This window comes from Nycticebus coucang, chromosome 9, assembly GCF_027406575.1.
Source record: "Nycticebus coucang isolate mNycCou1 chromosome 9, mNycCou1.pri, whole genome shotgun sequence".
In the NCBI taxonomy this organism is placed as follows: Eukaryota; Metazoa; Chordata; class Mammalia; order Primates; family Lorisidae; genus Nycticebus; species Nycticebus coucang.
The window spans coordinates 32,745,319-32,763,230 of NC_069788.1; the positions used below are offsets into that span (position 1 = coordinate 32,745,319).

Here is a 17,912-nt window from a genome sequence, read left to right on the forward strand (position 1 = left end):
TGCGCTTCAGCTCAGGGGAAGAGGTGGAGAGCATTCTTGACTTTCTGCAGAATTAAACACTTGGGGAAACTTCAGGAAGAAAGCACTTGGTAAGAGGTAAAGCTCGTTGGCCCACTGGCCCTGCTTGTGGTCCGGCTCCTTCTCATGTTCACGGTTCTCAGCGTGTTTATTCTCATCTTTCCAGGGGCCAGAGGACAAGTTTAAATTTCTTATTTCCTCTAGGGAGCCTGGAGGGAGGCATCAGGCACCAAATACAGGAAATCATGTGGAGAGGATTTCTTATTTATTACAGGCCCCATATTACTTCCCTCCCCCACCTCCAGTCACACGGGGCCTCCGGGACTTTTCCTGCAGCAGAGGACAGAAGGCGGTTCACCTCTGCTCCCCACGGAAGCCTGGGAGAGTCAGGAGCATCTGAAGTCTGGGCTTGTGAAAAACCCCACCCTCTTCTAGTTGTGTGATTGAATGGGAGGCCCTTAAGTTTCATCTCACCCGAGAGGTCTGGGGAAGATCTTCAGGAAAGGGTTAAACTTCAGGAGCACAGAAAAGGAAGGTAGGTGCTGGCATTGTTTTGCTTTGTCTTGTCAGTTATGAATCAAGCTCTTCTGAAGTATGTATGTATGTCCATATGGCATTTCCTGTCAACCTGCGTGTTGCGAATTAGGGTTAGATTTACTGATTTACAAGACTGAGGGGAGAAGGGGTGAGAGAGAACACGACATTTGGATTTTTTAAATCTGTATATCTTCCCATAAAGACTGCTAACGAGGATGGTCATAGACCATGATGTCAATCCTTATTTAATTTAATTTGGAGTGCAAATCACATTAGAAGTTGCATTTTTTAAAAAGAAGTAAAATTTTTTTGGATTTTGTAGTATAAGGGAGTTTACCAAATGCTTTTTCTTTTCAATAATATAGACCTCTATCATGAGCTTTTTTTTATTTCCTTCTGAGTTTTGCAATTTAAGATATACCAGAGTTGACGGAGGATTTTCCAGTGGAAATAGGAACAGGTATTTCTAACTTAGAGTACTTGTGCATTATAATCTGGTGTATTTCCATGTTGTTTTCTAGGATTTTCCATGAAACAGTTGTCCTTCCTGAGGCTTCCTAAAATTCAGTACAAGTGGTTGACAACAAATATCAAGTGATAGCTGAGAAGGCTGCTTTGATTTCCTGTTATAAGCAGGGATGGTGCTCACTTAACTGGTTGTTCTTGTTGGTCACTGTTGGGGTTCAAGGTGATGGGTCAACTGAGACCCAGGGAGGGATCAAGGTCTATTCAAGTAGCACTACATATTCCTCTGAATTAATGTGTTTAGCCTTTGATGTATTTATTGTTTCACTATGTCCTCAAAGCCAGCCTTTCCTCTAAGAGAAATAATGTATACTGAATTCATAGACTATCCACCTCTTTATGCTTATTTATTGAACATCTACTATTCTTCCCTAGCTGATTAGTTCAGATCCTCATAACTTCCTATGACTTATGTATTTTATCAAGTCGTTCTGAAGAAGATGTGTGTGTGTCCATATGGCATTTCCAGCCAACCTGGGCATCTTGGGTTAGGGTTAGATTTTCTGATTTACAAGACTGAGTGGAGAAGTAGTGAGAGAGAATATGACATTTGGATTTTTGAATCTATACATCTTTGGGTAAAGACTGCTAACCAGGATAGTCACAGGTCAGAATGCTGATTCTTATTTTCTTTGGAGTACACATCTCATCAGAAACTTCATTTTTAAAAAACATTAACATTTTTGGGGAGTACAGGTTCCCCTCCCTCTATCCTTCATATCCTGCTGGGGGGTTCTTAGGGAAATGCAGTTCTGATGCTGTCTCTCTCAGTGAAATACTTCTCTCGCACTCTGCTGCTTACAGCCTACCTCTACCTACTGTGTACTCTGGGGTCCACTTAGGTGGATCAGGCATCACTTATGAGTGATCATTTGGGAACAGATTCTCCACTCCCTCCCCAGAATTATTGAATCTGTATTTTAACCAGGTCACTGGGCGATTCACATACACATTAAAGTTTGAGAAGCACTGTGGACAAGACCTTCAAGATCTGCTCCTTGTCACCCCGCCAACCTCACTTTCTCACCACCTGACCTCCTGGCTGTACTGAGCACCTTCCACCTCCTGTGTGTGTGGGGGGGATGCCTGCCTGTTTCTACGCGTGCTGCTGTCCCTGCTCCGGGCTCCTCCACTCATCTGATTCGCTGTCTTCCCTTCCCTCTTCCAGTCTCCTCCTCCTACTCGGTGGCCCACTGCTCTGCAATTTGTATGGCTCTTGGTGAAATGTTTTTGTCATAGCCTTTAGCACACGAAGTGATGGTTGCCATGTATATGTTCATTCCGAGGAGTTGTCTTTTATTTCTGAACCCATAGCACTCAGCACAATGCCTGGCACACAGCTTGTCCTCAGTAATTGTTTGTTGAATGAATAAACAAACAAATGAATGCATCCATTATGTGAAGAACTCAACTTACTTATTAGACTGAGAACTACAGTTTGAAGTTCTCCAAGGACACTACCAATCCCTGTAACATTTTCCCACACTCCCCTTTCCAAGACTTGGCTGGGTTCCTTCTTTTAGCAAATATTCTGAGTACGTACTATGTGCCGCACCTGGTAGAATCTATTTCTTTGTGTCTCTGTGGGTAGCCTCTCCCCTGAGGCATTTCCCCATCAGTGTCCCTCATTCGCTGCCACTGTGAGTCAAGGATTTACTGAGCACCATTTACCCGCAGGCAGTGTGCCCTGGGCTTGGGGTGTGACGCAAACAGGCGATGGGAGTCCTGCCTCCACACAGCTCTCACGGGAACCCTTACTCTATCCTTCTCCCTACAAACGAGCCAGATCCCTAAGAAATATTTGCTCATCCAAGTAAAGTCCTGGAGAGCCGGAAGGCAGTGTGGGTCTGTGGAAGGAAAGTTGAACTGAGTTTTGGGGTCTCAGATTTAGTCCTGTGCCTACAACTCTCTTGCTGTGTGACTGTGGGTGGATCCATATGATTCTCTGATTTCTCAAGTGTTGAGTAAGACAGAGTGTAATGGGGAAGAGAAGCCCCTCACTTTCTAGGGAGCCAGAGAAGACCAGACCCAGGGAGCCTCTGCGCTCACATTCTCTTGTGCCACGTGATAATTGGAGGGGCAGTGCTCTATAGTTTTTTTTTTTAGTCAGATCAGCAAAGAGATATTTTACAAGTCATTTCATTACTATGCCCGTTTGCTCAGCCCTTGACATTAATATGGCCCTTTGAGACCTTCCCGGGAACACAGAATGTCAGTGGCTGTCTGGGGATCCGTGCCCTGCAGCTCAGAGGAATCCACCAGGCATCTGTGTCGGGTGTAGAGTTGGTCTGAAGTAGGTCAGCAGAGGATGGAGGCAGTGCCATCCTTGAGCGTCTCTGCGCTGGGAGAGCAGCCAGGAGAGAAGGAAGCGACTCTACCAGGAGGTGCCTGGAAAATCTAGAAGCTGGTAGATCTGCAGCTAGTGTCTCACACTGACCCTTACCGCAGCAGAGTTGCAAGTACTTTCTTTCTGCTTACATGTGGGATTCTTCATTTTCCACCTAAAGATGTTCATCTAGGCCAGATTTCGCCTAGAATCAAATGTTGGGGCAAGGTACAGTTTCATTTGCCCCAGGCTGTGTACTGCCCAGGAGCGCATGGACAACTGAGAGAAAGAAAATTCAGTAGAACCTTCATAGCTGACCACCCCCTACGCTGACCACCCCCTTAAATTGCCCTACACTTTGTAGACTGGACACGTGCCATGTGTATGTATCAGTACAGTAGGCCGCGTTCCTTATGCTGACCACCTCCATTTTTTATAGTCCCATGGGGGTCAATGTACAGAGGTTCACTGTACTTCCTGCTTGCTCTCAAGACCCAGGTCTTGGGCTTCGGCCGATGCGACCTGCCTAGGCACTCTCAAGTGACCGCTTGCTCTCTCTTTAAGCCTTTGTTTCTTGCGCTCCCATCATCCACAGCTGCCAGATGAGAAGCCTCAGGACCTCCTGAATTCCTTCTTGTTGTTCCCAGATCTCTCTGCATGCCTACCTTGTCCACAGCTGCCTTTCAGCAGCCAAACGCTTTCTTGTAGGTCACTTTTTAACCAAAGTTACACTAATCTCTATTAATTAGAATAAGTTGCAGCAAACTCTCATGGGAGATTTCTAGTGGCCACCACAGGTCTCAGGCTGTATCTGAGATCAGCCTTGCCTGTATCTGGCTCAACACTTCTTTCTTCATTAGAGGCATGTGGGGGGCTAGAAAGAGGCAGAGCTGGTTTTGAATCCCCCATCTTGAACAAGTAATTATATCTTCCTTGAACAAGTAATTGTATTAACAAAACTAAGTCTTAGTTTTGTTTCTAAAAATATGTGCTAATATTTAGCATACAAGTTTGCAGAGAAGATCAATTAGCTAAAATTTTTACTATATTTCTTCAAAAAAAAAAAAATATACCAGATCTTAAAAGACGAGGCTGGTTCAGATGGTGAAAATGAGAAAATCATCATTCATGTGCTATTTGAAGGACCACACAGAGGACATTGGAAGTAAGAAATGAGTAGCGCAGAACATGAAGGCTGCCTTCAAATATTTAAAGGATTCTTGGTGTGAGAAAAGAGATGGCCAGCCGGGGATCAATGAGTGGAAATTATAGGGTAACAGATTTCAGCTCAATGTGCGGAAGGAGTTGCCCACCATCTGAATGGTCTAAAAATGAGTGAACTGCCTTGTGGAGTGGTGAACGCCCTGTCCCGGGCAACGTTCCAGCACCCTGGAAGACTGATCAGTGGCCGGGGTGTTCCCAAAGGGATGGCCACGTTGGGTGGAGTCCGGGTGATGACCTCAAAGGTCCTTTCCCGTTCAAGGCTATCAAGAGTCTCATGATATCAGTGCCCAATCCTAAGCCACCAAATGAAGCTCTTCAAAAATACCTTCAAGCTGGGGTGATGACAGCTGACTTCTTACCAGCTAGCCTACTACCTACCTGCTATAGTAAGTTTAAAATAGGGTCTTTGCAACAATAGGGTAGGTCAGACTTCCAGGAAAAGCATAAAAGACAGAACAATGAGGATGGAAAAGTTCACTCCAAACCACTCTTCTTGGATTACTCTTTAACTAGACTGTGGGTTACATCTTGTGCTGCAAGCACATTCCTATTTGATGGAAAATTGCCACATTTTAATACATACGCAACCCAAGCAGAGTCAGGCCCAGAACAGCAAGGCTCAGAGCTTCGCCTAGGATTTCTCCTCTATCTGTGGAATAGAAACATGACTATCTGGATGGGAGTTCTTAGCCATTCAGAAGTCTACTTTAAAAATAAGTGGTTCTACCATCTTCTAAATGGCAAGGACTTTGAGTTTGACTTTTGGGGAAAGGAAAGAACTGGCTGGAGCCATCCACCTGCTCTGTGGAAACTTCACAGGCCCCTGCCTTCTACCCACTTTTCCTTTGCTGTTAAATAAGCCACACAATAGCAGCCTCTCTGTCAGACCTGAAGACTTCCTGAGAACCCAGAATTGAGCCTAGGTAGGCACTGAATTCCTCATCAAATGCTCCAGGCTGTCCAGGGATTTTTGTTAATACTTTATCCTTCACAGAGCTGAAAGAAGTGGTTGGTCTTGCAGTTTTGCAGCCTCACGTGTTTCTGGAGATGCTCAGACAGGATCTCAGAATTCTTTTGCTTTCTTCCATTTTGCTTTGAGATCCTGGGGAAAGAAAGCAACAGCTCTTTCAATAGAAATGGGTATCAGTAAATGCTGCATTTTGTCAAATCAGAACAAAGCCATGATATGCCTTATTCTTGAGGTTTGCCTAAGCCTGCTTTCTTAAAAACAACAATTAAAAAGAAATCCCTTCGATATGTAGTCAACTGTGCAGGACGAAAATCATAGAAATCCTTGCAGACTAGTACGTTTATTTTTAGATGCACATCAGCCTACCCAGCATAGCAAAGCAACTGTCTAATGTCCGAAGCGTGGCCCTGGGAATTTCCTCTAACAAGGCTGTGTTTCCGCCCATTGTTACAGCACAAAGGGCAGCAGGAGGCCTGAGTGGAGGCTCAGGCTAACCCCACCTAGAGTAGAATCTGGAACCTGTCATCCCTTCGGGTGATGTGGTCCTGCGTGCCCCGTCAAGAAGGAGGGCTCTGTCAGCTCTAGGAAAACGCGAGTGAGCAGTCATGAAAGATTATTTCATCTAAAAATATCCCAGAGACCAGTGATGGCACAGCCAAAGTCAAGGCTCCGCCTTTTATTTGCAGTTGGGGATCCAACCCTCACCTGTGCTAGGAAGCTGATTCTGGTCTAGCCATGAACAAAGAAGCCATTAGAATCACAATTAATAAAGGAGTTTTGAGCAGCGCCTGTGGCTCAGTGAGTGGGGCGCCGGCCCCATATGCTGAGGGTGGCGGGTTCAAACCCAGCCCCGGCCAAACTGCAACAAAAAAATAGCCGGGCGTTGTGGCGGGCGCCTGTAGTCCCAGCTGCTCGGGAGGCTGAGGCAAGAGAATCGCGTAAGCCCAAGAGTTAGAGGTTGCTGTGAGCCGTGTGACGCCACGGCACTCTACCCAAGGGCGGTACAGTGAGACTCTGTCTCTACAAAAAAAAAAAAATATATACTTACCCATAGTTCCAAACACACATATCCATCCACACACACAGGAAAGCAAGTATCAGATACCAAGTCACTCAGACCTTTGCTATTATCCTAGGCCAGTTTCTGATCCTTGCTTTATTCATTTACAAAATAGATGCAACAGATTGCACATTTTACTAGTTTCGGGATAAATAAGGTACAGTGTTGCCAATAATCTGACCCAAATTAGACTTTTGCTTTAGGTTTTTCATCTTGGTTCTAATATGCTTTGAGCTCCTTACAAGAAACTAATGTACAAATGTTTACTTTCAAGTCTCCAGAATTGTTTTGTTTGATTTTATTGCTACTGCAGAAAAAGAAGCCGAATTCATTACTTTATGCACACACTTTACTGTCAGAGCCTTTCATGCCTTTGTCAAACTCTCCCCACCCCTGGGAAAGGTAGCTGCATTATTGCTTGAAGTTGCTATATTCAATGTTGCATCTGGGAGACTCCACAGAAGATGAAGAGGTGGGACTCAGGTCTGAACACAGCAGTCCACACCCACCCTGCCCTGTTTCAAGGCTGCAATCTGCATTCCAGAGCCCTGGCTCTATCCCCTACAAAATCAAAGACCCAAGGAGCAAGGGGCTCCTGCACGTACAGATGTCAGCCCCGAGACAGGATGGGGCTGCTGGGCTGTGCTGGCAGGTGGATGTCCAGGCCTCCTCCAGGTCCTCAGATGCAGGAAAATGTATTTCAGCCCTTTGGTGAGAATGCGAGAATGTAAGTAAAAATGCCTTTATGGATTGTTTTGTTTGTGAGTGTTTATTATCAGACACCCCTCAGGGGTTCACAGGGCAGGTTGCGAATGTCCAAAGTGGGGCCTGGGAATTTCCTTCCACAAAGCCTGTGCTTCCTCTCTTTGTTACTCCTCAAAGAACAAGTCGAAGCATTACTAGAGATCCTTGCTTAACCCTTTCCCCTGCTCCACATCACAGAGAACTCACATGGCCAGCTGTCTGAGAGGCAAAACAATTTGTGGAGATGGGTTGTGTGTGTGGACCTGCAGGCACACACGTACGTGGTGTGGGCTGATGGAGAGGAAAAAGGTAAAACACAATACATATAAAATCTTGTTTTAAAACCTTTTCATTAAGGGTGGCACCTGTGGCTCAAGGAGTAGGGCGCCGACCCCACACACTGGGCCAAAAACTGCAAAACAAACAAACAAACAGGGCGGCGCCTGTGGCTCAGCGAGTAGGGCGCCGGCCCCACATGCCGAGGGTGGCGGGTTCAAACCCAGCCCCGGTCAAACTGCAACCAAAAAATAGCCGGGCGTTGTGGCGGGCGCCTGTAGTCCCAGCTGCTCGGGAGGCTGAGGCAAGAGAATCGCGGAAGCCCAGGAGTTAGAGGTTGCTGTGAGCCGTGTGACGCCACGGCACTCTACCCGAGGGCGGTACAGTGAGACTCTGTCTCTACAAAAAAAAAAAAAAAAAAAAACAAACAAACAAACAACAACAACAAAACCTTTGCTTTAAGTGTCATGCTTGCACCTAAGCATTGCTCAGACCAGATAAAACTTCTACTTTCTTTATCATAATATGCATCCTTAATGCAAATGCTGACACACACTCATGCATTGCAAGTGACAGTGCAGAGGCCAGGTGGTTGTACAATCGAAGGCCATAGAAGTTTAGAAGAGGGCCACGAGCCCTCACTCAGTCTGAGACTTTTCAGTTAACCCCAGAGATATTTTCACTCTGTCTTCTCTGTCCTCAGATCTCCAAGCACAGCATGGCCGAGCCCCTGCACACACACAACACAGGTGCACCGCCCACACTCCACGCTCTCGGGAGGCTTTGCCTCCTCAGGGGGTACAGTTCCCCTTGACCTTCTCGCCACTGACTCCATGCCGGCTTCAGTTTAACACCTGTCTCTTCATTCTCCTCTCCTGTTCCAAAGGAAAGGGGCCCCTCCCTGCTCCCAGAGCTCACCTCTCCTTCCCCCCTACTTTTGGATCTTTCCCACATCATTTAGTTGTGCTTAGGTTCTGCTCATTTTAAAACAACAGAAGCATCTTTTCCCACCCATAAGCCCCTCCAGATCCTTTTCTATCTTTTTCCCTCTCTGCAAAATTCTCGAAGGAACTATGGGAGTTCGCATCATCGCCCACATTCACCTGTTCTGTCTCCTCCTTGCCGGTGGACTTTTTTTTTTTTTTTCCTTAGGTAGAGTCTCACTATGTCACCCTCAGTAGAGTGCTGTGATCTCACAGCTCACAGTAACCTCAAACTCTTGGGCTTAAGCCATTCTCTTGCCTTAATCTCCCCACTATCTAGGACTACAGGCGCTCGCCACAATGCTAGCCCGGCTATTTTTTTGTTGTTGTTGTAGTTGTCACTGTTTAGCAGGCCCGGGCCAGGTTTGAACCCACCACCCTGGATGTATGTGGCTGAGCTACGGGCACCCCCTCTCACTGGTGCACCTTAGTGAACACTTTTCCCAAGATTATCGCTGACCTCTGCATCCTCAAATCCACCTTGCTTGATCAGCAGCAGGATTTGACCCCGTTGAATGCCACCTCCTCTGTCCTCATCCCTGCCTTCTGGGACAGCACGGGCTCCTGGCTTTCCTCCTATTTCTCCGCCTATGACTTTTTTTTTTTTTTATTAAATCATAGCTGTGTACATTAATGTACCCCATACATCATGGGTTTTATATACAATTCGAAATATTTTCATCAAACTGGTTAACATAGCCTTCACCGCATTTTCTTAGTTATTTTGTTAAGACATTTATATTCTACACCTAGTAAATTTTGCATGTATCCTTGTAAGATGCACCATAGGTGTGGTCCCACTGATTTACCTCCCTCCACCCAGCCTCCCTCCTCCCCTCCTCTCCCTCCCCCCCCATGTATACCATAGAATATTATGCAGCCTTCGAGAAAGATGGACACTTTACCTCTTTCGTGTTTACATGGATGGAGCTGGAACATATTCTTCTTAGCAAAGTATCTCAGGAATGGAAGAAAAAGTATCCAATGTACCCAGCCCTAGTATGAAACCAATTTATAGCTTTCATATGAAAACTATAACCCAATTATGGCCTGTGACTTCTTGATGCAGTTTCCTCAACTTCCCAGGGGTCATCCCCTGGGCCACCTTCTCTTCTCTATCCACACATTCCCCTGCTGTAGTTCACACTTCTGCCTAGAATTCTCTTTTCTCCCTTCCCTGACAAGTAAATTATCCCCAAAAGCTCATTCTGAGCATCACCAGACCACTTCCATTCCACGTTCTCCTCATTCCTGTGCATAACTGATCTCTCTTCTGGGCCCCTCCCAGCACTTTTTCAGGGCTCCCTCGTGGTGCTTTTGACATCTGCATTCTCAATACTTGTTCATACATGCTTCTTTCCTAGAATATGAGGATGCTGTTTTATCCATCTTTTTCTATCTAACCCCTAGCAAGGTACCTGGCACATAACTTTCAATAAATGTTCGATAATGACTTAGAATGCTGGGCGGCACGTGTGGCTCAAAGGGTAGGGCACTGGCGCCATATACTGGAGGTGGTGGGTTCAAACCTGGCCCCGGCTAAAAACTGCAAAAAAAAAAAAGTTAGAAATGCTCACGTATCATTTTAAAAATGACACATCCTTGAGCTGAAATAACGTCTCGTACCATTTGGGATAGATGTGTTAATAAATTTTAATTTTAATACAACATTTTAGATTTTAAGCTACTTGTATACAGGCTGTTCACACATTTTCACTTTTTCTTAAAATTGAAACTACAGCTCAACACCTTCTATTGAAATTTTCAAATTCTCTTTAAAAGCAGAAATGAAAGAAACTTGGATTTCACACTGTATCAAATCTCCACTGGGGGGGAATTTCTGAAAGTGCCATGCATGACACTGTGTGTTCATGTACCCAAAGCAGGGTTGCCATGGCGTAACAAGCAGAATGAATATTGTGTCAAGGTCACCACTTCACTGTGGATACTGGTCTTGAGTAAAATTTTCTACAGCAACACCTGCAGAATTCATCCACTCTCCTCTCAAAACCACAGAGATTGATTTACAGAGTTGTCTGAAGGAGAACCGTGCTGACCACAGAGACTGAGCCTGGACACTGAGCCCGTACAGAATCTCCCCACTCTCCTGTGTCCCAGGAGTATGTAGGGCAGGGATGCGTCCCAGAGGACAAGGCCAGAGGCTCACTCAGCTCTTGGTGGCAGATGGTAGGCCACATCCTCTGTTGGGGCTGTGCAGATCTGAAGGCATAGGCTATTTATTTTGAAAAATCTCATCCCTTTAAAAATCTTTTTTAAAATAACAGGCATATAATATACAAGGATAAGAAAGGTGTAAATGACATGTAAAATACTGAAGATAAAAAGCCTGGTTTGTCCAGGGGTGATCTAGAGACTAGCAGTAGACGGACAACTAGAGTCCCGGCCAAAATGTGGATTCCCACGCTTCCCCTGGATCCATTAAACTGAATCCTGTGTGTGTGGAAAGGGGGCTGGGGCAGGAAGGGGAACAGTGCTGCAGAATCCTTAAATCCTTATTTTTCAACCTTGGAAAGTACTTCCAAAGTTTGATGCACATTTAGTCAGGCATAAAAAACAATATTTAGAAAACTTCTACCAGCTTTCTTTAGAAAAGTGTTTACACTGGTGGCATAGGGGCCCCTCCCTACATTACTTTCTGTAGGTTAATGATTTTGCAGTCTAGGCTCATCTTTGCAGGGACATTCTCCTGGCTGAATTTGTAACCCTTGCCTGGGCTCCGTGGTTAGCAGTGAATCTTGTATAGTTTTGTACCATCCTTAGCTCTGGTGCCCGTTTAACATTCCATTCCTTTATGTCTAAGCAGTTTATCTGGAAGCACAGTATAGTATAGCGGTAAAATTGGGTTTGAGATTGTCTCCCAAGTTCCTTGATTTGTTTGGCTTTTGATCTATGTAGTTTTTAAAAGAGTGTTGGCTAGTTGTTTAACCTTCTGAACCTCCCTTTCTAACGTGGGAGTAGGTAACTGGTGTGTAGAGTATTGTGGAGATTAGATGGCATTATGCTTAAAAGTGTTTTCAAAAAATACTTAGCACAGAGCCTGTGATGAAGTTGGTTGTCAAAAGAGATAGAAATTGATGATCACAACAGTATCATTGCCACCAACTTGCTGTAAGAAATAAATCAGGTTTTACAGTTTCCCAGACTCACGGATGATTTACGTTTTACAGTGTTAAGATGATATTCTTTAGGTGCTCAGAAACATTTTTCCAGTGAATGAATATGTCATTCATGAACATGAGCGAATTTATTGGTAAAAAGGATAGGATTTTTAAAATACAAATATGTAACCAAACTGCCAACACAATCTGACATGTGACCTGAGAGCCAGCCTGGGCTGCTCTTGATAAAACATAGTAGTTTTTTGCAAAAATCCTCCATTTTCCCCCCAGATTGTAAGTTCTCCTTACTTTCTCAGACAGTTCTACCTATATGTTTAAGTTTCATGCCTGATATAAATTACTAAATCCATGTTTTTTTTCTCCTTTTATTTGATACCAATATTTAGTCAATCATTTTCTAGGTGGCAATTTTTAGGAACATGTAGATTTATTTATTATAATGGATTGTCCTTCAAAAAGAAGGCCTCTACTTAAGAAATTGGCTAATATATACTGATATACCCCAGTTCTATTTTTAACCTGAATAATTAAACCACCAAACCACAACATCTACACACAGACATGAGCACAGGTGCATGTATACGCACACACTTTAGTGGTTAGGAATGGGGGATCTTAGCTGTGGACTTGTAAGGTATTATATCAAAGAAAGAGAAGGGGAGACGAGAAAGAAATATTAGCAGGCTAGAGAAGAAATAAGGAGATTTGGGGGGGGGACAAAGAGAGAAACAGAAACTATGGATTAAAAAGTGTCCCATATGGAGGCTTCTAATGACAGTAGCATCTTAGGATCATCTGGGCTGTTTCGTTGCTTAGCACTGAGGTCTCAGTACCCACCAGGCTCTGCTCTGAGCACTTGATATGTGTTCCCTCATTTAATTTGAGAAAATTGCACCACTATCTCCATTTTACATATAGAAAACTGAGCATCAGAGAGGTTAAGTAATTTGCCAAACCTTATATAGCTAGTAAGTGGTAGGGTAGGACTTCACCCCAATAGCCTGGAGCCATAGTCCATGCCCTTCACCTCTCATGGCATCCCTAATGCTGTGCTGCCTTGTGGGTTTATTTGTAATGAACATTGGCAGGATGCATGCTTGCTCTGGGCAGGACACTGTGCTACGTGCTGGGCACGCAACAGTAGAGGACCAAGGTCCTGCCCGGGAGTGGGGCGCAGCCGGAGGTGGGGGTGCTGCAGGACATTGGAGGAAGCCAGAAAGAGACCATTATAATGCAGTTTAGTAAGTGCTTTGACAGAGAGAAGGGGTGCAGGGAGCTGTAGACAAAACTAGAGTGAGTCACAGGAGACTTCTTGCAGGGAATGAGCTAGAGCTGGGCTTGACAGATGCTGGAGGAGTTGGACACTAGACATGGAGGAAGGAAGAAGTTCCGGGGAGAGGCCTGGAGAACACAGTCCTTACAGGGTACTAAGGTGGTCCAGAAAAGTAAAATGAGAAGAAAGGAATGATTAGCTTGAATGTGGAAATTGCTTCACAACGCATGCACCTAGCAAAAATTATGTTGTGCACCATAAATATTATTTTCCAACTGTGTGTCAATAGAGCTGAGGGGTAAAGGAAGGAGGGGAAAAGGCAAAGTTTGGTGTGTGGTTGGAAGATCTAATAATGAAATGGTGCAGCTGTGACAATTGTGTTTGTCTTTGGGGGGAGGCAAGAGACATCCCATGGACTGGCGCAGGAGCCCACCCACCTGCCAGGGTTTCTCTGAGTGCATCCAGAGGCTCAGACTCAAACCAACCAGGCCTGGGAGCAGGTGTCAGTAGCTTTTTAAAGTGAGAACCACTATAGCCAAAAAAACTAATCATGCTATACCTCAGTGGTCGTTAAATTTTTGTGGGCATCAGGATCACCTGGAGGACTTGTTGAAACATCCATTACCGGGTTCCACTCCCAGAGTATTTGATTCCGGAGGTCTGGAGTGAACTCTAGAATTTGCATCTGTAACAAGTTCCCAGGTATTGCTAATGCCTCGTGTTGGGTGCACACACATGCTCTGTCTACTGAGCAGAGTTTGAGTGTGAAGCCAAGAACTTGGCCAAAATTATTTGGGTGATTCTTGGGTCACATTAAAATTTGAAATTTCCTGGGAGGTAGAATTACTAACTTTCTAGTCTTCTTCACTATAAATGATCCCTTAACTTTTAAATCTTTTTGTACAAACATATAAGAAAATCCAACCCAGGTATTCTTGATATTCTGGTTCATTTTTGGTATGGAAGTAGTGAAAATATAGTGATTTGCAGGGTTCTTTGCGAGTTTAAATATCAGCCCTTTAAAACTTCTATGTGCAAAGCAGGAAGTTACTTGTTACCTAGAGTAAACACTTGAGCCAAAAGTTTGCCCCGTTGGAGGGGTTTAGAGCTACGGCTTTTGAGCAAGTTTCTCCACTTAGAAGAGTCTGTGAGTCTTTACAAAATGAGCTACCTATGTGGAAATAGGAGATGTGTGTCTCTGAATGTGGCCCAATTGGTGAAGTCTGAAATATATCACAAGGGCTGCTGTTTCCTCCTTGATAGATAAGACAGGAAGAGGCTGGAAATCCAAAATCCTCTGGAGCAAGGGAGGATTGGAAGGACAGATAGGGCCTATGTGTTTACATTCTTCTTTGCTTACAAAATCCACCAAAAAAATAAACAAAACAACCCCTCCCCCCAGCTATCTTCTTTAATGTTGTGGTCACAAACTAAATTTCTCACACCAACGATTTGGAAGAAATAGGTTAATGTGAAAAATAGCAGGTGGCAGAATTTAATCTTTAACACAAGAGAATGGTAAATCAGAGTTTGGCCCCTGGGACTTGAAATACAGTTGTCCCTTGGAATATGTATGGAATGGGTTCCAGGAAGCCCCCTCCCTCTCATATGCCAAGATCTGCTCATACTCCAGACTCAAAGAAGTTGGATTTGCAGAACTCGCATATCCGGAAAGCCAGCCCTCTGTCTATGTGGGTTCCACGTCCCTGGAATACTGTACTTTTTGGTCCATAATTGATTGGGGGTGTGGAACCTGCAACTATGAAACATCTAATGTATTTATTTTTTAAAAATCCACACATAAGTGGACCTGCACAGTTCAAACCCATGAGGCTCAAGAATCAGCTGCAACTGCAAATCATAAGAAACCAAGTTCCTGTTAGGGTTTTGTAATCAGTCTGATAGCCTCTACTCCTCTATCTATTAATATAGCATCAAAATACAAACACCATTCAGAATGTCTGGAAGTAGCTAGAAATCCTCTTTCATCTCAAGTGGGTTCAAGGCTGGGTGTGGTGGCTCACGCCTGTAATCCCAGCATTCTGGGAAACCGAGGAGGGTGAATTTGCCTGAGCTCATGAGTTCGAGATCAACCTGAGCTAAAGTGAGACTCTGTCTTTAAAAAAAAAACAGGGCACTGTGGCAGGTGCCTGTAGTCCCAGCTACTTGAGAGGCTGAGGTAAGAGGATCACCTGAACCCAAGAGTGTGAGGTTGCTGTGAGTTGTGACACCAGAGGACTCTACGGGGGGCAAGAAAGTGAGACTTTGTCTCAAAACAAAACAATAACAACAACAAAAAAACCCAAAGTGGATTAAATTTCATTTACTACCTCGATTACATATAGAAGAAATAAGCTAAATATGTATTGGAAAATTTTTCAATCTATGCAATTTTTCACATTTAAACTGTGAAATTAATTAGCTGAAGCTCCCCATTCCATATCCTCACAAACAAAATTCAAACTTTAATGAAAGTCACTTTTGAATTTTAAAACAATAAGTTCAAAGGAAATTACAAACTATAATTGGAATCAACAGTGATTGTATAAAAAGGAAATAAACAGAAAACTACTTTCGTTGAGACAGAGAAACAATAAACTTTTATTAACTTAGTTTTTCCCCTCATTTAATTCTCGGACAGATTTTAGTTGAAGTCAACTACACTGACTTAATTGTCTACTTATTTACTGTGTGTTTCCATAAATCCTCCCACGCCCCTCAATCCAGAGGTCCCCGCCATTTCTTATGCCCCACCACACCTCTGAGCCCACCTTGGTGGCAGCCCCAGCTTCATTCCCGCCTGCCCTCAATCCAGATACCCTGAGACTGAACTCTGAACAGACGATGTTAAAGCAAGGCAGAAGAGAATCAATAATTTGAGGAAGCAGGGATGAATTCCTGGGACTTCTTTTGACATACACAATCAGAAAAATTGGAAAAATGAAAACATAAGGCCAGTGCTGGGGAGAGGGGAGGGATCCCTGTGAGGCATTTTGTGGTAGAACACGTGTGGTAGTCTCCAGTCTAGTGTTTTTCAGAGTTTGGTCGGTACAGGGATCAAAGGGTCAACTGGAAAACTTGTTAATAATGAAGATTCCATTCTGAGACACCACGTGGAGACAGTAGGAAAAAATGTCTTAGACAGGGCCCTGAAATTCTGGTCAGTGGACCCCCCCAAGGGGTTATTAAGCAGCCTACCTGTGCGAATTACTGTCACTTAATTTAAAGTGCTGATCCCTGCCCACCAAGACACTACTTCCAGTGAGGAGGTAAATGCCAAGATTTCAGCAAAGGTTTAAGACACAGCTCACTTTCCAGTGGGCTCATCTACCAGAATCTGTTTCCTTTGTGACAGCAATTCCAAAGTTTCTCAATCTCATGGGATTCCTAGATGAGAGTAAAATATCACAGAAATAGGCAAGTACTACTTGCCAGTCAACAGTGTTCATCAAGGGTTGGAGGAATGTGGGAGGCAGCCCCCATACTGATGGGCCACTGGTGAGCTGGTGTGTGGTGGGGTCTGAGACCAGCGTGAGAGAAGGAAAAAGAGGAAGATGATCTAGAAGCACCCAGAACACTGTCTGTCTTCTAGGAAAGCATTTACAGGGTATTCATGGGAATTTGTTCTTCAGAAACACAAAATTAAACTGTAAATCATGTTTGTGCACGAGCTTCATGGGATAGAACACATTTCTGGTTATTGATAGCGTCTAATACAGCAGGCCCAGCCTTTATTCAAAGTCTAGCTTTCTGCAGTTGTTACCTGAGGTCAAATGCAGAATGAAAATATTTGATAGAAAATTCCAGAAGTAATTTATAATTGTTAAATTACATGCTATTCTACGTGGCATGATGAAATCTCACACTGTCTCATGCCATCTCACCTGGGATGCGAATCATCCCTCTGTCCCCACCTGTTGGCCACTCAGTAGCCATGTTGGTAATCAGATGGTCTGGCCCGAGACCCCAGTGCCTCCATTCAAGTAAACTTTATTTGACATAGAATGGCCTGGCAGTGTAAGAGCAGTGGTGCTCCTGCTCTCCATTGTTGTAATTGTTCTATTTTATTTATTTAATTCGTGATTGTTGTTCATTTCTTAATGTGCCTAATTTATAAAGCCGACTTTATCATGGATATGTAGTATTAGATAAACCACCGTATGTGTGGAGTTTGGTACTACCTGCAATTTCCAGAATCCACTGGAGGTCTTGAAACATGTCTCCCACAGAAAAGAGAAGACCACTGTCTTGCCTTGAAACTAAAACAGTGACTGATGAGGGGCACTTTGCTTGAGAGGGCTGAGATGCACCTGCGAAGGCAAGAGCCACAATTAGCCCGAACCGCTCTGTTTAATCCAGATGAGAAAAAGGAGGGTCCAGTGGAAAACCCACAGGCTTGAGATCTGAGCCAGGGTGGCTGCACAGAGATGTGTAGGGTCCAAATGGAATTTCAGTGACATGACAGAAAAAGGGGCTCATGCGGTCCACCACTGTGCATGCACACACACACGCGCTCGCACCCGCACACACACACCCTTTGTAGTCCTCACTTTACTTTTTTTCTTCATAGAATTCTTGCTCATCTCATATAGAACTTATTTGTTTTTTTATTGTCTATATTTCTGTATCAGTCAAGCTTCTGGCAGAAAAGAAAATGACACTCTTGAAGTGTAAATGAAGAGGGATGGTAATCGTCAACAGGGACTGGCAGGATTCCGAAGCCGTCAGTTGCCTCCCCTTAGGGACAAGGAGGTGGGTGAGGGAGGTGTCCGAGGAACCTGCCTTGATCTGTGGCTGGGGGACAGCGGGAGTCCCCTGGATCTTTGGTGGAGGGTA

At 44.3% G+C, this 17,912-nt stretch overlaps 1 protein-coding gene across 1 annotated transcript in view; it reads left to right on the forward strand.

The window, feature by feature from the left end:
* Positions 1-350: 350 nt before the first annotated feature.
* The window catches only part of ADGRF5 (adhesion G protein-coupled receptor F5), a 104,915-nt gene continuing 87,353 nt past the window's right edge, over positions 351-17,912 (forward strand). The window contains exon 1 of the mRNA XM_053602807.1: positions 351-553. The gene's annotated coding sequence lies outside the window, so the exon portion shown is untranslated. The remainder of the gene's footprint in view (positions 554-17,912) is intronic.